At 36.2% G+C, this 19,076-nt stretch overlaps 1 long non-coding RNA gene across 1 annotated transcript; it reads left to right on the top strand.

Moving 5' to 3' along the window:
* Nucleotides 1–1,092: 1,092 nt before the first annotated feature.
* LOC126916670 (uncharacterized) lies at nucleotides 1,093–13,419 on the top strand. The gene is made up of 2 exons (XR_007710696.1): nucleotides 1,093–11,208; nucleotides 11,734–13,419. It is a non-coding gene; the product is annotated as an uncharacterized LOC126916670 (long non-coding RNA).
* The last annotated feature ends 5,657 nt before the right edge of the window (nucleotides 13,420–19,076 follow it).

Genomic DNA, 19,076 nt, shown 5'->3' with positions numbered 1-19,076 from the left:
GCGAATGTATTTTCATGAAATAGAAAGTTTAAAGTTCGCAGAGTGACACAAGAATACAAAGATCAAGGCTTTCATTTTGTTTGAAATTCCAGAAAATTACAACGAAATGGAATAAATTAAAGAAATGTAAATGTATTTAATTATGCGTACTATTAACAATCGCGTTATAAACGCTCAAACTGATCAAATATAAACGCTTAAACTGTCATAGAATCCTTTTGTACTCGGTTTTAAACGCCAAGTGAACGTGAAAATGAATCCGTGTGGAAAACTCTCGGCGTTAAAAATCATACCGCATACATGTCACGGTTCAACCTATATATCCCTTTACAGCATAAACCATGAAGCAACGATAAAGTGATTAACCGGCATCACCAAGTGTCTGATTACAAACAGCCCTATGTCACTAAAAATTTCGTCACTGGAAAGCGATTCACTTGGCGAATCCAGTGTTGCAACGCGATAAAGTTATTACGAGCCGGGCACGATCGAGATTTACAATTCGGCGTTTTTCAGAGCACGCTGGAGGTGAAATTGCAGTCTGCATAATAGCCGTGGTGCTGGTCGAGCCCAGTACGGCGACAACTCGTAAAATAATTTGACCTTTTCACTAGATTTGCCTCGATCAGTGTCAACGAAAGCGGAGTCCCACGACATCACCATCGGAATGCGATGTCGACATTTTCATTAGCGGATGATTTTACCTTAATTCGATCCTTCAATCTGTCGATTTGTAAATCCACGATTTTTTCCAATATTTATTTCTTCAAAATAATATGATTATACCGTGAATATTTTTATAAGTGCATATTTTCATCAGTTAGATTAGTGGAACTGTTAGAAATAATTATTTCATTATTAAGTATTGCTTTTTATTTATTTCTGATTATTCTTATTACTTTTCAGAAATTATTATCTATTGCGTAATATGCAAATATTTTACCTTATCTTTCTCTATCTACTTTTTAAACCGATATAGAAATGTTTTTTTCGAACGTTTGTTATATTTTTCATTCCGTACCATTGCTTTAGACTTGAATAATAAAGTCTAAAGAATTAGAGAAAATAATTCGATGGTAAAAAATTAAAAGCTTCCTTAATCTATAACGTTCTTCATTTTACAAGTATAAATCTATTAATTTATATTATAGGTCATGATCCCCTATTTTGAAAATCCTCCACGACTTTCTCGTACGTATATGTTTCTTGTACAAATATCTTTTTTCTTTTTCTAAACAAATATTTCTGTTCTAAAATTCAATCTTAAATGAATTTCCACCCAATTAGAATAAAATAAACTTCGCACCTAAAGGTAAATAAGTCTATATTCGCAAACTTGATGGAGTATTAATAACGTTCTCCGAGTTATACGTTAATACCTGCATTGTTTGCCAACGTTGGGCGCTATCAATAATGTCGTGCTAAGTCCACAGATACGTGAATATCGTTTAATGTCGTTGTTGCAGTAAATAGCGTCACGCTGATACTGATGTTCCATCGCTTATTAGCCCTACGGACCGTTTGCTAATGTTTTTGGGTATTGATCTTGTTTGCGCGAATCGCAGGTGACGATACGCTATTTGATCGGAAAAGTGTACGCAAACAATGGATCGAGTATTGCTTGGTCGCGGAATTATCAGTCGATCTCGATGGAATCGGAATGGCGAGCTTGTGAAATGATATTAGATTGCGTAATAAATTTATTTGTGCGAGATCGATATAATCAGCAATATTATGTATCGTTTTGTTGTATTATCTTTCGCATGTGAATTAAAAAGTTCAATCGATTAAGTGTTTACTTGATCGTTTCAAAGTCCTTCTATGAAATATTTATGTATTTTTATAATTTTTTAAATTATTTAATGACATAAAATGAATGTTACATTTAAATTAATGGAAGATAAAGTATCGAGTTTATTAGAACCTAAAATTCATAGAATATATAATTCTACCTTAAAATTTACACCAACTCTCTCAATTCCTTCGTAAGAAAATTGCAAATAGAACATTTTTTCTCTAATCGGAAACACTTCTCGCTCTGCAAGCAATTTCTTCGCCAATAACAAAGAAATTCTTATGAAATTCATATTACAACATTAATAAGATAGACATTTTAGTCTATAGACAACCATATCGAAATAAAATTACCTCGTCGTTGAACGATGTCTGAATTTTCCGCGAACGGTTACGCAACCCAGTCAAAATCGTTGCGGAGGCCGAAACGTCGCTTGAACTTTTCACAATCTGGCTGCTTGCTATTCACTCGGTGAAATACACGCAAACACCGTGCCCGCATCGTCGCATTATAATTCGCGCACGAACGACCGATGGATCCGCGCCCGTCCATCCCACTCATTAATATTCCGCATCACGAGCATACACACGTATTCGCGAGAGCAGATGCGCTTCACGCCAATTACGCCGCGCGTTATTGCCATCGTGTTTCGTTCTCGTTTCACGCGAACCCGTTTAAGATGCGAACTTGCTGAACTCTTCGTCATTAAAATTGGCAATATCGATAAAACGAGGAGTTACGTTATGCTCGATCGAGTGTATATGTAATTTGCAGATTGTAGGTATACAATATATTCCGTTTAAGAAATGGTTTTTTTTAGAATTTCTTGTTAAATTTAATTTCCTGTTTTTTCTTATTCGACTTAATGAAATGAGACGAATTTCATTTTCACAGCGTGGTGATTTAACAATTAATAACAGCAGTGAACTAGTAAGTGAACGTCTTTAAAAAATGAAGAATTTCTTCTAGTTGAAGCAGAAAATTCAAAATTCTGAGAAAATAAAGTCTTCTGCTCGAACAAAGTCCCGTTGCATAATTATTTGCCTTCATTTTCGTACCTTTAAAATCCTCTTTTCGTTTCGTAAGTGTCTTATTCTTTGCAACGATCTGTGTCCTTATTTTCATTCATAATCTTATTCATTATCTTACTAATTACCGTATTCGTTCATCTTACAACCTTCTTTTTATTTTGTAAGACTAGCGTTCAGCTTTCGAACCATTTTTCCGTTTTGTAGAATTATAATGTCCTTTCGTATTAGCTATATTTTAAACTTACGCTTATCCTTTGTTGTATCTTTAAATCCCTCGTTTATCTCTAACCATTGTACCATTAGCAGCAAGTAGCAGAGCAATAAAAATACCTTAGGGAAGAACTGGAAACAGCCAGATTTTCGTTGCACACGCGTATCAAATGAACGAAATTATAAAATGGCACGATGCACAAACGTTCTTTTTGCAATCGTAAAATCCATAAAATGCCACATGATCCTGTTCGTTGTACCATGGAATCATTGTTTCGCGATTCGTCTAAATCCTCGAGGATGAAATAACCAATTACGGTCAGGCTTCGAGCAACGATCCGACGCGAGCATGCTTCGCTCGCCACTTTATCACACGGCTTCTTCGCGAGTTAATAATCCACCGCGTGGAGCGAATAAAACGCTCCCGTGGCAGTCCTTTAATCTTTGCCTTGCCGCGTTCGACCCTTCGGACGCAATAATTCCGACGCGTCACGTCGACCGGGAATATCGCTTCGACAACCGCGAAACACCGCCCCCGTAAACTCTGTAAATTGTATTTTAATAGACACTGTTGCTCGGTAGGCTCATTGGATACGGGAGACTGATTTATAAGCCAGGAATATTGCGTCGCTGAACGATTTCCCAGAGAATCATTTGCCCGCAGTAATTTCGATGGCGAAGAAGAATTACTAGGTTCGTCTTTTATTGACCGTTCAATTTGTCTTTATAATGTTTCTTTTATAGCGATTACAGTGATATCTGGTTTAGTGGTTTAAAGGTGATATTTTGAAAGTTGGGATAGTCAGTTACAGGATTGACTGTCTTGCAATAAGTAATGTATTAGGTCGTCCGATAAGTTTCTTTCGTTTTATAAGGTGATAATAGATGAACAACAATTTCTGTTTTATATTATTTTATTGATATAGGTGTGATCCATTTCGTTCTATTTCTATTACTATGTTCGTGCATAATTCAATAATCTAATATAAAACAAAAAACATTGTGCGTCTATTATTTCCTTATAAAATGAAAGAAACATTTCGGACTACCTAATATTTGAGAAGCATTAGTAGCTAGAATTATATTAATCCTTGGTTGTATTAGGTCTATTTACGCTGTGTTTCTTTATTTATTCTAAAGTACAATTAATTCTTTTACCGATTAGTTCAATCCCTTGATTACTATGAACGAGTGTTTTATGTATTTATTTATACCCTGATTATCAGAATTTAATCGTCATTCTAACAGATTGGACAAGAAATTTCATTGGTTGCATAATTACAAGTTTCACTGTAACAAGTTACATTCTTTCGTTGTACACTATTCATTAGCACGAACATATCTCTAGACGTTATTGCTTATAATATTCAATACAACAAATGTCACATCATCGATTAAGTAAATCGATCGGGGATCGGTTCCGTATAGTACAGATTAAATAACAAAGAAAGAAACTATAAAAAATTATCACATTTTGATGCAAAAGTTTTTGTTTTTGTATTTAATATTAATATTTGTTACATAGTCCAAAATAAACAATTTTCCTTATATGGAAACAACAAACTTATTACATTATCTGAAAAATTCATTTTAAAAATTAATTTAAAAACTCTTTAAAGTAATTCGTTTTAAAAATTAATACCTTACTATTTGATTATTTACGTTCGCTTTATTCACTACACTGTCTATCTTCTCGGAGAGAAGATTCATCATCTCATCAAATACTTTCCTTGAAACTATTTCTCTTCCTTGCCTCTTTTTATATATAACATTCTCATTCTATACGTGACTGTTTCATAAAGAATACAGAAATCTCGCTGAAAGTCGAACTCACACCTACCAATATTACATCACGCCGCCAATATTTTCTTAGTTTACGATAGCTCTTCACGTTTGTACATTAGCCCAGTTGGCATTGGTCGAGGCGAAAGCAGGCCCATCGATCGAAGGTCTATCCGCTCGATTCACGAGTCGGTCATGGTTCGCGTTATCCGATGCCAAGTCGCTGGCCGATCGTCGCAAAGCGAAGCCTCGTTCCGGAATACCAGGCTTCCGAGTGACTCGTTGCCAATCACAGCGCGACAATTCCTCTTAAGTCGATCGTCATCGAGCTTTTGGCAAGGCCGTTCGACGACGTGCCCTTGCCTTTTCGTCTCTCGTCGCCAAAAATAGCCGCAGAGACACGACAAACGATATGCTCGCGCTATTTATCATCGAGTATAAATTTGGAAACGTCCGGGCCCTCAGCAACGTCGTAGGCTCGTTAGGGAAACGCGTCATTCTATTGCTTCATTGGTTATTGATGTTGTCTTTTGGAAGCACGTTTCGAGTATTCTTCGGTTGATAAGGAAACGATTGTGAAAGGTTTCAGGTTACAAGAATTAGTTTCGTGGAGTTCATGGTGAATGGTATGCGGTGGATTGAGTGGCAATTGAGTTTACATTTAAAAGCATTAAACCTTGTTTAAGAAATATGCATTTTGCATAGAAGGAATTTGGGGTTTAAATTTTTGTAAACTGGCTTAAGGTCTATTCTAATGTCGAGTATTGTTTAATATAAATTTTCCAGATAAGAGATTTGTATCACTGTGGATTAAATGGGAAGGTATTATAATATCTTGTTTAATAAATATTTTATATAAGTATAGGTAGTTTAAGGTTTTGAGAAATTGTGTTAAGAACGTTCCATTGTTGAGTATTGTTTGATACAAATTCTTTAAATAAGGAATGTAAATCACTTTGTTTCGAATGAGTGTTTGAAAATTGGATTAAGGATATTCTACGTATACATATTCCTTGATGACAATTCCCTAATAAAGAATTTCGATTACTTTGGTTTGACAATGTATGAGAGAAATGGTTACTTGGAAATACGTTAACAAATATTCTTGTATTATAAGATTCACATAGAATGTTAAACTCCCAGGAAATCTACCCAACGACCTGACATCTCCATTTAGAAATGAATGTTTAGAAATTATCGAATTAAAGGATTGATATTATTATTAGCTTTTGCAGAGGGGAGTTGGCAAAAGATTCAAATGTTATCTACGTTCTTTACACTTTTTACTTGAAAACGTTTGATACAAACGGTAATCGGTATATAATTTACGATTGTACGTTAATATCTTCGAACATCAAGCAGATACGAAGATGTCTTCCATTCAGTTTGGGAACAACTGAAAGGATCGTTACGGTGGAATGCGACGTTGAACGTGTTTTGACGACGCATGGGATGTTGATGGGATTCGGAATGATTAATTGCCGTATTAATGGATGCGTTGAGAATTAATGAAGCTTTCGGAATCAATTTCCACGCTCGTGGCAACGCGCTGAATGCTGCCACATGGGATACGTTCAGTTTTGAGCTAAGTAGTACTCGTGCAGCAACGTTTTATTCAAATTACTGCATTCAACGTTCCGACCACATTCGCGAACACTTTTATTTCATACGGACGAACGAAAATGAAATAATAGTGATCCAAATTAAAAATCGTTCTTAAGACTCTTTAAAAATAAAATTCAAAGATAAAAAGATTCGATAAAGTTTGAAAATTTGTACGACGTTAGCTAGATTTACAGAAATATCGTTTTATACCGGCGAAGATAATAATTTACGCAGATGAATGTTCAACTGTACGGCACTGAATATGATGCAAGAGATCAATAAACACTTAGGACTTCTGCCAAGTTTGTCACTTGTCAGTTTGGTACATGAAATCATCACTAGAATCAGAGATGAGATTCAGTCAGTGTGTACCTAATTTCAACCAAACTGAGACTTTGTGCTAAATACACTACCTCTGAAGATACTTGACAACCACTAACAGTATTAATAGATTAACAGGATACAATTTATTGGTTATAAGCTCCACTTTTATCATTTTATAATCCTCTTATCAAAGATAATCACATGCCTTGTATGATAACTTGCAGAATTCATTATAAAATTTAATTTCATTCCTTGCTAAACGTATTACTATTATAAAATAGAATTTATGCATAATAGCTTGTAACTTGTGGCTCATAAAATTGTACTAATGACATTACTTCAGTTACGCAAGAGGGTCACAAAGGATCGCGGGTTCACCAAATTATTGTACAAAGACCTCACGAACTACTCGTACTTTCTGCTTTACACACCAATACGCCTGCAGCGTGCAAGAAATTATTTCCCGTTGGTCTGATTCTCGCAGAGGCGTGGTAATATCGCGGATCCGGCTGGTCCTTGCGATGAAACGCACGGAGACTCGCGCGACAAGAACCGTCCAGACGCCATTAAGCGCGCACAATCGTCGAATCCCTGGTCGTTATAGTAATTATTAGCGAGCGCGTGCATTCTCGCGACCACATTAGAGTGTGCAAAATCGCCGTTCCACGGCCGCAATGTGGCCGCCCATTCTCGCGCATGCATCTCCGTTACCATTTAATTGAATTAATCTTCCGAGACTGAGTACGGGAAACCGCTTCTGCATCGTCTTCTCTCGCACTGATTCTCTGCTAACGGTGCTCCATCACGTCGAAATTTTGCAATTTTCACGTGTTTCGATGTTGAAATTGTATAGTCTGTTTAGAGGAGTAATTAAAGCTCTTTTTTTGTTGATAGCATTTTGAAAGAAATTCCCAAGTCCCTTTAAACTTTGTTATAAATTCTAAAATAATTAATTGGAATACATTGTACCAAATATATAGCAATTATAAAAGATATTTGCATATCATATGTATTATAGCATTCGCGTATTGATTAATCAGATCCAAGTATAGCAAGTTTCGTGTTACGTAGTAGTATTTCGTATAAATCATTCAACTTCATTTCGCTTGTATCAAACTGTTTCACTTAATATTGGTATTTAATTTCCTCATCAGTTTCCATAAGATTCCATGAATTTTATAAATGATTCTATAAATTAGACTCAGATTTTAGTCGCACTTTTCTATCGAATTCACTCAAAATATTTTCAAAAAGACGAATTAAGATATTACGGGGTTAACTTGAAGTTATTCAATTTATTACGTTTCTACAATTTCATCCAACAATTTCCATTACATTTTAATCTATATTTTCTCGCGCGGATCTACGATATTGATCGATGAACCCTTTCTTGATAGTAATAGTGTCGCGTTCCATACAAAATCATCGTGTGTCTCAATATTTACGAAATCATATCCACTTTATTTTATTCCGCAATATGATAAAAACTAATCAAAGTTGATGTCCTTCGATGCAATCGCGCGATAACCAACATAATCTATAAATACCTGCAAGTTCTATATTCCAAATCAGATCGACCTATTTTCCATTTGAGCGCGACAATGCACGTCGATAAGAGCTTATGATTGTAATCTGTGCTGCCATCAAGGCCCGATTTCCACGTAAACAAATCAAGCTCTCGTACACTGTTTAATACGACGTAATCGTTCCGATCGGATCATCGGCGTAATGAAAGTCTTTTTTCATTACGTGGAAGCGACGTCCTTTTATCTGGCTCCATCGTATCAGGATGAAGTGGCGGCCATCAAATCAAATTGCATTATCGATCGCGAAGGGCCTGGAATCGGTCAGTTTTATTAGGCGACGTCGTAAAGCTCCGAGATACGCGAGACGTGAAACCATGCCAACCGGATGAGGACTAAGTTAATCGTCGAACCATTATAACCTGACACGCGAATAAGCATTTGCCAACAATATTAATGAACATGGTTTGCTCTGTTCTACCTCGATACGATCATTTGTCTTCCCTGTACCGTTGTTTAATTTAAAAAATGAACTACCTTCATATCGTTTATCTCTTTCACATCAAATGGTATCAGTGGCTAAACGATACATTATCGAAACTATTAAATCACAATTCAAACACATCGTATCAATATATAATATATTCGCTAAAGATTAATTTTAAATACCAAAGAATATACGTTTATTAATTTAATGTATTTATCTCATAATCAGATCTGTTTAAATTCTACCATAAATTATTGATAAAATAATTGATTCGCAGATATTGTATCGATATATTTTCTGAAAGCGGAAAAGCTGCTCTTAAAATATTTTACCCTTCTGTTACTTGAAAGTAAATCCTCGAATCTCGATGACCCGTATTCTTTAGCTGAAACAAATTTCTGTAATCAAAGCAGGGTACACTTTGCTAAAATAAAATAAATTATCTATTAATAGGAATTATTCGAAATAAAACTCTCAAATTTCCGTAAAGGCTATTATTTTGAATCAAACAAGTCCCAAAGTCAAAACAAATAAAACAAATAAACGACAGAATCTTATTCCCTTTTATGTACGACTCCTAAATTTAACTTACCTGAAACTTTACCACTAACTCAACTACTAACTTTACCTCAAACTTAATGAAGCCAAATTAAAATACTGGCTTAAAACGCGTCATAAACTACAGAAATCTATTTTGTACCGCTTGAAATTAAATTCTTTGATCTCCAAACAAGCTTCTAAAACCAGTAATCCACATTTCTAATTTCTACGGACCAAGGAAGGAGAAAGAAAGGGAGAGAGGGGAAAAATCCTGTGAAAAAGCGTAAGACCAAAGGAAAGCTATCGTTGACCAATTACCAGCGGGACGGTGTATCGGTGTAATTCTCGGCGGTTAGTGTATTTACCCTCAGCTTAAACTGCGATTTACAACATTTGGGTCCAGTCTCGGGGGCGAATCGATACAGCGACTTCGGTAATTGTGCCGATCGATTTCCCAGTGTTCACCGTTGGCTAAGCGCGCCTCTCCGTGTGCCGTAAGGAGCTTAACCGTCGAGCTAGTGTAACATTATCAAATTAATCCTTTCGGTAAGCGAGCGCCGCCGCAGAATTTCCGATTCTCGCTCGAAGCATCGTCGAACACAAATGGTTCGGGCCAACCGTGGCGAATAATTCTGGCCCCCGGCCAGTCCTGCATTGCCAAGGATCGCATTTTATATGCTCACTTTGCGCGTTTCTCGACGCAACCTGTTATGAAGAGGCCGGAAATCGGCGCTTTGGCAAGTTTTGTTTGTTCGGTAAATTTGAGTAACGCCGGTTATGGGAAGAGTGTTTAGGATGCCTCGTAATTTTTAGTTTTGTCATATGACCAAGATCTTATCGTTTCTAAAAGATTCGATTACCTTTAAGGATAATTAGAATCATCACACAGAGCATCGATGAAGAGAGTGGTCGATTATTGGAATATCAATTAGTAGAACATTTTAGGGATGGAATTTGTAAGAATTTTGAGAGGGCAGAAAGTGAAAAGAGTCGTAAAATATCATCCAAATATGTTTGTTTCAATTTGATAGTAATATTTATTAGGAAGTTAACTTAGAATAGCTTGTATCATGATTAATTTGAATAATTAAGCCTCCTTTATACTGCCAGCTTCGATACTACCAACCATATATATTATTACTCATTAGATTAACAAAAATGAAATAAATTTTATTATAAGTAAAATCTCTACAGTAGTTCTACAATAAAATAGAAACTAAGAGCAGTGAAAGAGTTTCAATGTGTATTAAATATATTCCAATGTTTAAATTAATACACAACAAGTGTCCTAATGCTTATGGCCTACAATGTACTTATCTATGAAATTATTACCTACAAAATCGCACAGTAACTATCCATCAAAATTCAAAGAATCCTTCGTATTTATCACAACTTTTCAACATCATTGAACCCATCACACCTATGTTTTCTTGCCGGATTATCATTTTTCACTATCTGGGACATGCAAGCAAACAGGGCTCGACCGATAACACGACGTTTGTCCAAAGACAATAACAACGTTACGATTGACTATATTCACTCACGACGAAGAAACTCGTCCCCATTATTCTGTTCTAGATAAAAACCGACAACAGCCGGAACAATAAGCGTTGTTTCCGGTGGAAAGTCGTGGGGGTCACTCGTGACCAAGTGGCAGAACATTATCGGCGATCTTCGTGTCACGACGGCCCCGGTTACTTATGAATCCTATGTTCGCGTGTGGCCTGAAGAATAGAACGAGGGGGAAAGCGAGCCGCCTTCTTCGACAAAGATGCGTTCGAACGATAGAAAATCGCCCGAGGCCTCTCAACAGTGCACAACGATGCTTCGTCGCCAGGGAATTGCATTACGAATGGACGACCTTTTGAATGTAATTGCTGGAAGAGCTTCGTCTTGTCAATGGCAAACGGGGTGATGTATGACTGTTTCTCAATGGCTCATTGTTGTAGTAAGATGGAATCGTATGGGCGTCATTTTGAAAGTCCTTAAATATTTATGGACCTACGTCGTGGTAGATTTAGACGTATAGTTTGTATAGAATAGTCTGTAGTCTCCGTATACTGAAATATACAGAATTGGATTATTAGTATAGTATACCGAAAAGTATAGAATTGGTTTATTAGTGTAGCCTACATTCTCTATAGGTACATTAAAAAATTGAGAATCGAATTATTAGAAAATTATTCATCTATAGATGCTAATCAAAAATGAAAATATTAATTGTGAAAAATTAATAGATATTTTAATTTAGATAACTAGCGATCGTTGAATGTAAATTAGTTTAGTCAGCTACTTCGAGCAAAAATTGTGTGAAGAAATTTGTAATATATAGTTTTATATCAAGTTTTATTTAACTGGTAAATCATAACCAAATAACAGATTTGTAAATTAAATTCAGTTCGATCAGAATTAATTCATTGGTCTTGTAATTTCCAGAGATGCTCAGAAATCGTTAGAAGATACTAATTCGTTCTGGCATCGATTAATTCAGGCGAACGATTAATCGTGGGGACCAACGTCGTCATGTCATAAACTATAGACGAGCGGAAATCGGCGTGGAAAGCGCACCCAGGAAACGATCCTGGTTGGGGCGCACGATCACGGTCGTCCAGCAGCGCAATTACTTAATGGACTATGAAAATCGATCCGCATCGGGGCTGCTTCGAAACACGCACTCACGGTTAATAAAACCAACGGTTACTTGGCTTTCGACGTCTAGGGATGCGGATTGATTGCATTACGCGCAGTGTGATGATATCTGCCGTTATGAAATACCAAGAAGTATAGAAACCCGCACAATACACTATAAGTAGACAGTGTAAAAAATAGAAAATAGTAAAAAGATGCAGAAGAAATACAAGAGTCAAAGCAATGTCGAAAAACGAGAAGAAAAGTGCAGCGGAAAAGTGAAATAGATAAATAAAAAAGAAAGTAAAAGTACAAGATGTAGTAAAAAAATTAATAGAGAAACATAGTATCATAGGAGTTAGAACTGATATGAAAAAAGGAAAGCAAACAAGGATTCAAAAAATCAAGAAAGAATACCAAAGAGATCGAATCGATTAAAAAGAAAAGAAAAATAGAAAATAATACAAAGAAACGAGAAGCAGAAAACAAAATTAGAAAAGAACGGACAAAACAGAAATAGAAGATAGAATAGTGAAAAAGGAAAAAGGAAGAATCTGTTGAAGATAGGAAGAAATCAAAGGGATCAGAAAAATAGGTTACACGAAAGGGGGCGGAACGAGGGAACGAGGAAGATTCTGAATGTTCGGACACGTGCAAACGCGAATAGACGTAGCGGGCATCGATCCATAATTCATGGTACGATTGTGTGGCGAATAATCAGCAAGCCGGGGCGGGGTCATGCGATGCATAAAATCCACGTGAAAAAGATGCGCATGCATCTCTATGGTTACGTGAATTGTGAGCGTGGCTTGTGTACAGCGTTGAGAGAAATGGAGGTAAACAATATCGTAACGGATATCGAGGGTCTCACGACGGAATTTCGCAGGAAATTGCCGAGAAGCCGGAAGAAATTGCGGCGAAATCACGAGCTCGGTCAAGAATCGGGAGACCGGTTTACCAACGTCGATTGCTCAAGATAGCCAAAAGGCAATCAGAGTTGCTTTACACGTTACCGATAGGGGATGTGTTAGTGGAAATATGCCGAATTTGTGCACGTGCTTTCCTCTTCGTCCGTTTTCAAAGCGATTTCAAAACTTCGCTTCGGGGCAATACTGCATGAGGTTTGGGAAATGATAGCACGAGCCATGTTAAATGGTACTTTAGAGACTCACGGTTGGACATTTGGAGAAATGGATTTTGGACATTCGGACGACATTAAATGACTGATGTAATGACTCTCCTTTGACGAGTATCTGGAGGGATTGTATGTAATATACGCAACTAAAAAGCTGTTTAAATTTTATGATTTGGACAAGATACTTTTTGTATAATAATTATTGGGTAAAAGGAAGCAAAAGATAATTGTTATTAAAACTATTAAATAAGCTTTTACTTTATTCAATTTTTTAAGCTAGTTTCAGTCATATCTCATTCCGTATTGGTTTATTCGATCACGCTATGGTAACTGAAATATATCTTATACCTTATTTTGAATTAATCTTCCAAAACGATTAAATTATTTCATTCCAAAAGAAACTTCACGACGAATCATCCTCTCGCTTTACTCTCAAACGTACCTTTTAAAAAAACTACAAAACAGCTTATGAGTGGAATTACTTTTCAAAAAATCCTAATTCTTCGGAAATTTTGCTCATCGTCACTTTCTACAGTGGCATCCGCTTTAACAGCGAAGATCCGTGTACAGAGAAGGAGAGAGAAAGAAACAGAGAGGACGAGTAGATGAAAAAGCGGGCCAGAGGCACGAAAAAGGCGTATCGAGGCCGTGGCACGGGTGTGCTGGGGCTGAATCTCCCGCTGGCCCGGCCCAGAATCCCAGAACAACGCGTTACCGACGTCCTGGGACATTTCCCGGATTTTTCAATCGATATTGCGACGAGTCCCGTGACGTCACGGGAGTAGCCGTGACGCCTACGTGGCGGCCACGCACGCGCGCTGTCTCACTGGGTTAATAGGTTAGGTTATCGATCAGCGAGACATCCGACAACACACAGACCAGCCCTCGATTCAATTCGACCCACCCTTGGCACACCGACTGGCCCACCAACCCACCATCCTTTAACCATCCCTATGACCCAGCGTCCTACGCAGCTCCACCTTTCCTTTCCAACGTGGAAGGGCGAGTATTTCTTCCCTTTCGTCCGCTCGCGATGGCTTCTTCGATCGCCCCCTAGATTCTCTATGCACCCTTTGTTCGAATATTTATGTTACACAGGAATATTTGGACGTTGTACGTGCACGTAGTACACTGGAGAGAAATTAGGGTATGACATTAGGGAATTGGGTTCTGGACTGAATTTTGTATCGTTCTGATGTTCCCTACGCACCCTTTGTTTGAAAATTTATCTAGGAAGGGGTGACTTTTGATCGAAGAAAATTGAGCAGCTTTTTTTAAAAAGCCTTAATGAAGATATGTACATATTATACTTATATACGAGTAGACACTACTTAATTAAAAATTGCATAAGTTGTGTACTTTGGTACAAAGACGCTATTTGAATATTTATCAGATGTGTTACATGTCTGCAGTTTAAATTAAAATATAGCGGAAGGAATTTCTCCTATCTGAGACTACAGTGGGTCACGAAAAGAATCTCATTTGAAATGATAAACTTCAGACGGGTGCGTACATGCTTCAGGACATATGAAAAATTTGCTTATTTTCACGTTTTATTTAAATATGGAGCGTACAATTTTGATACTTTTGATGTTATTGCAATACTTTGTATGGGATGCTTTATTTTTTGAAACATATATGCGATAAACATTCAAATAATATTTTTGTATCAAAGTACATACGTCATAAAATTTTTAATTAAGTAGCGTCCGTAAATAAGTCCGTAAGTGTATGGCAAATATTTAAAAAAAAGGGTTTAAGATTTCATATCCATTATTATTCACTAAGAAGAGTAAAAAATAGTCAACATAAATTTCAAAATCAATTCTTCCAATATTATATCGTTTTTTGTGAACACTATATCAGTTCTAATTAATGTAAGACAGCAATTAAATTGAATAGTGAGTTGAATTTCGTTTTAATGTTCTCTCTGCTCCCTTTGTTTGCACATTTATGTTAAAGGGTTGTTTGCAGCATCACAGTTTAATATTTTGTATGCACCCCTTGTTAGAATTAATTGTGTTAAGAGAATATTGAGAAATTGTACGCGAGTATAGTCGATTGGGGAAAATTAATTTGATTGGGGTATTAGGAAATGAAATTGCTAGTGCTTTTATTGGCTTATTGTGATATCGGGACTTAAGGTCGTTAAATAAAGAACATTGATCGTTCGGTGATCACAGCCTGCGTCTTCCTGCTGTTTTCTTCTTGTTTACGACTATTGCCAGCCCAGCGCGCTTCTAAAATATATGTATGAGCGCAAGGGAATTGGAATAGGTTCAGCAGAATGATAGTACAAAATTGTGTATGCTTCGTGGTTTCAATATATCCTTCAGAGATTGCAAAATACGTATTTAATCACAAAATTAAATAAAAATACAGTTTCAAAGGAATTTTAACGTTGCTCTGCAAATAAATATTAAAACGAAATTTCTACTTTCCCCTTGTGGATTTCATATGAGTTCACTCTATTTGCACTCTATTAAAATTCTGAATCGGTCAAAGAAATGAATATTTAAACAATAGACCTACTAAACCAGTCAAAAGGTTTGGAATCAGATTTTTTGTTTTTGCCATTACTAAGAACATGCAAATGTTTTTGGTAATATTAAAGTTTATTTTTACTGGCCTAGGAACATAATTACATATATTGATATACTTTCGTTATATCACTTTAATTCTTTAATTTACTATGTATAACACATTGAGTTAGATAATAAATGTGGACAGTTCTAGCGTTAAACAAACTGTGCGATAATCATCGTAGATTAAGAACAAAATTTATCTCTATGTGTGTTACATGTTTGAAAATATTTTTGATATAATACTAAGGCGTACCTTCCATAAACACTTCCCCCTACAAATTCAACAAAAACTAATTTTACGTGTTATTTCCGATAAAGAGAGGAATACAGAATTTCACATAGAAAAGGATAAAAATCGATCACTATTTTCACCCTCCAGATCCACTCACTTACTGACTCGTGCCTCGTTGAATCTCAATCCCAAACAAACCTTCGCGCGAATAGCCAGAAAATTCGATTTCTTGGAGAAACAACGGTAGAACGTAGACGAGGCGATTGGTTAAGTATCGATGGGCTACGATAATTCAGCGGCCGTCCATATGATCGTAAAACGATACTTACTGCTACTCGAATCCGTCCAATAAAAGCGTAATAATGACGTGATGGCTGCGTTTCCTTTTCGTTTCGCCATAAACAATTACCGAAACGAAATTTACGAGCTCGATAAAAGAGCTAGTAAGAAAGATGAAGTCGACACGGCGAATTCGTGCAGCTGCGAGAGACGTTTCTCGTCGGTTTATTTTTCAGTATCCGAACGTATCACGAAATAATAACTGGCCGAAATGATGTAATGGGCTTTGATATACGGTATCAAAGGTTCGTAAAAGGTACCGGCGAGAAAAATGGCCGACGATTCGGGCTAAAAGAAGGGTTCTTTCCTTTGAATCATGAGGCGTACACGTATGGTTTCTGTTGACCCAAGGTGGAGATATTTTTTAGGTCTGTTGATTTTCAGGTCACACGAAAGAAAATAATCGATTGGACGTTATACTTACTTAATGCTTTTATTATTATCTATTCTAATTTATTATGTATTTTGCATAATGTATTATGCAAAAAGAAAGAAAATAATGAAATATCGTATAAAAATGTTATTAGAGGTAGACGGCGGTTATTAGGCTATAAGACAATCGATAAAGAGGGAGTAAAAATTTGTGGTAAAGGTAATTCTTGCGGAAAAGACGCGTTTTATCAACGTGAAGTTACGACATAATATATTTAACCAAGCTTTCTCGCTGTCAATATTTGAATCTGCAATCCTTTCTTCAGCCATGGTGGAAAACGCAGAAAGAACCTCTAGAACGTTATTTGTATCACTAAAAAGTGATCATATTTTTAAAAGAAGGAAAAACGCAATGTTAAAGTAATACCACGGAGTAGGGTAATTTATTTCTCTCGGCGAAAAAGAAAAGTAGGCCAGAGAGAATCGTTCGATGTTATCAACGCTCTGCTATTTGCCTTTATTAAAGGGAATTTATTAACTTTTTCCTAAAAATATAGAAGCTTTGAATGAAGAACGAAGTATAATAATTATACTGTGCATATTGAAAAATACCAGGATGAGTATGAGCAATAATCAACACAAGAAGATGAAATACAAATAATTAACATCTAATTGTTAATGTTAATTAACATTACCATTATACGTAATTGTCAATGTTAATAGACTATTATTTCAAGCATCGAATTTAAAAGCAAAAAGAATCTAAGTAAAACGACTTAGCGAATCTTCTGACGATACTATGAAATCTTCATCGCTGAGGCAAATTTCTGAGAAACAGTATAAAATATCTCGTTATGCATATTAGATTTAAGACCATAATTGGTTAATATTATTTTACCTGAAGTCTGATATTTCTTCGAACTATGATATAAGAAATATACAATTTCATTTGAAAGAAACAAAGTTGACATTGAGAAAGGAAAAGTCGATATTCGTGATCCGTGAAACCATGAAATTTTCTTATACAAAAATTGTTTAATCAGACGCATAATTTAAAGGCTATTTAAGGCGCGCGAGTTACATGAATCATTCTGTATACACATACAATTCACTTATGCTTCTCAAATGCATTAAGACGAAATAATAAAATATATGAAGAAATGTTGAGAGATTCTAATTTATTGACTAGAATCTATATTTCACATAATTGTAATAATACTGCAAAACTGTCTACGTTCTAAAAATTTATGAATGCAAGTCTACATGTCGATTCACATATCAAAAATGTACCAAACCACGTCTCCACTTGACTTCGTTCAATCGAACGAGAAATCAAAAAATTATTTCAATTCGAGCCCCCCGCCCCAAAAATCTTGATTGAAGGAGGTTGAAGGCAAAGAGACGAGGCTAGACAGAACGAGGGCTGAAATAAAGTTACCCTGAAATCGGTCGGCTCGCTTTCCATTCTGAAGAGCTCCTCTCGATCGAAGGAACCACCACCGCGGAGAATTATCCAACGATTCGATTCCCCGCAGAATTATTCGGGGGAATCGAGCCGAGATAATTTCGCCGATTGAATTTTTCATCGGTTCGATCGTTCGAGCGAATTGTTCGAGGATGGCAAGGCGGCCATTTAAGGGATGATTCGCATCGAAGCCTGTTGATCCTTCCTTTACGTCGTGGAATTGCATTTCTCACGGCACTTTGGCCGCATCCTTCTTCGATGATAGATCGCCTCTCAGCCTCCTATGGACTTCAGTTAAATCGAGTTTGCGAGAAATATCAATGTTGTTTATACCTATGCCTGCTTTTCTCGAGAAGTGACGTTCATGGATAGAACAGAAAGAGAGAGAAAGAGAAAGAGAAAGAGAGAGAGAGAGAGCTGACAAGAATTCCAACCAATTTTCGGGCTTTGTAACGAAATATGGGAATGTCAGAAAGACATTGTTCCTGTGTAGATTTCATTTTGTAAATATTGAGCGTCCTATAAAATAATAATCTGTTCTCGAGACGAAAAGCAATAATACAAGTAGAGAAAACAATAAAGTTGATTTTTCTATTTTATTTTTGTAACTAAAGTCGGTGTTTGGAATAGTTTGAATAAATATCTCGTTATTTCAAAGATAGCTATCTTTTCCTTATAATTTGATTTCTTTTGTGTAATCGCTTTCCACTTTGACTAATTGCAAGTATTGAAATTTGAGAGTATGGGATTCGATTTAGTCGAATGTACAGAAAATTTATGTGTTCGACCTAAAGTTTTCATGAATTCCAATTTTATTCCAAACTGTTGCACAGTTTCATAAATGTATAATTCTTTGTCGTAGTTGCATAATACTTGGTAACAATTTGTAGTTCTATTGAAGTAACATTCTCGAGAATTGAACGTGCAGGCATTGTGTCAGCTTCTCTCAGCTACATGTAACGCATTTACTTCGAATTCTTACGAAGCTTTCAATTTCGCTTTTCGATCCAATTCTACGCCCGG

This window comes from Bombus affinis, chromosome 5 (genome assembly GCF_024516045.1).
Source record: "Bombus affinis isolate iyBomAffi1 chromosome 5, iyBomAffi1.2, whole genome shotgun sequence".
Taxonomy (NCBI): Eukaryota; Metazoa; Arthropoda; class Insecta; order Hymenoptera; family Apidae; genus Bombus; species Bombus affinis.
Note: the sequence above shows the minus strand (reverse complement) of the source record. Positions and strands in the feature narration are given on the sequence as shown.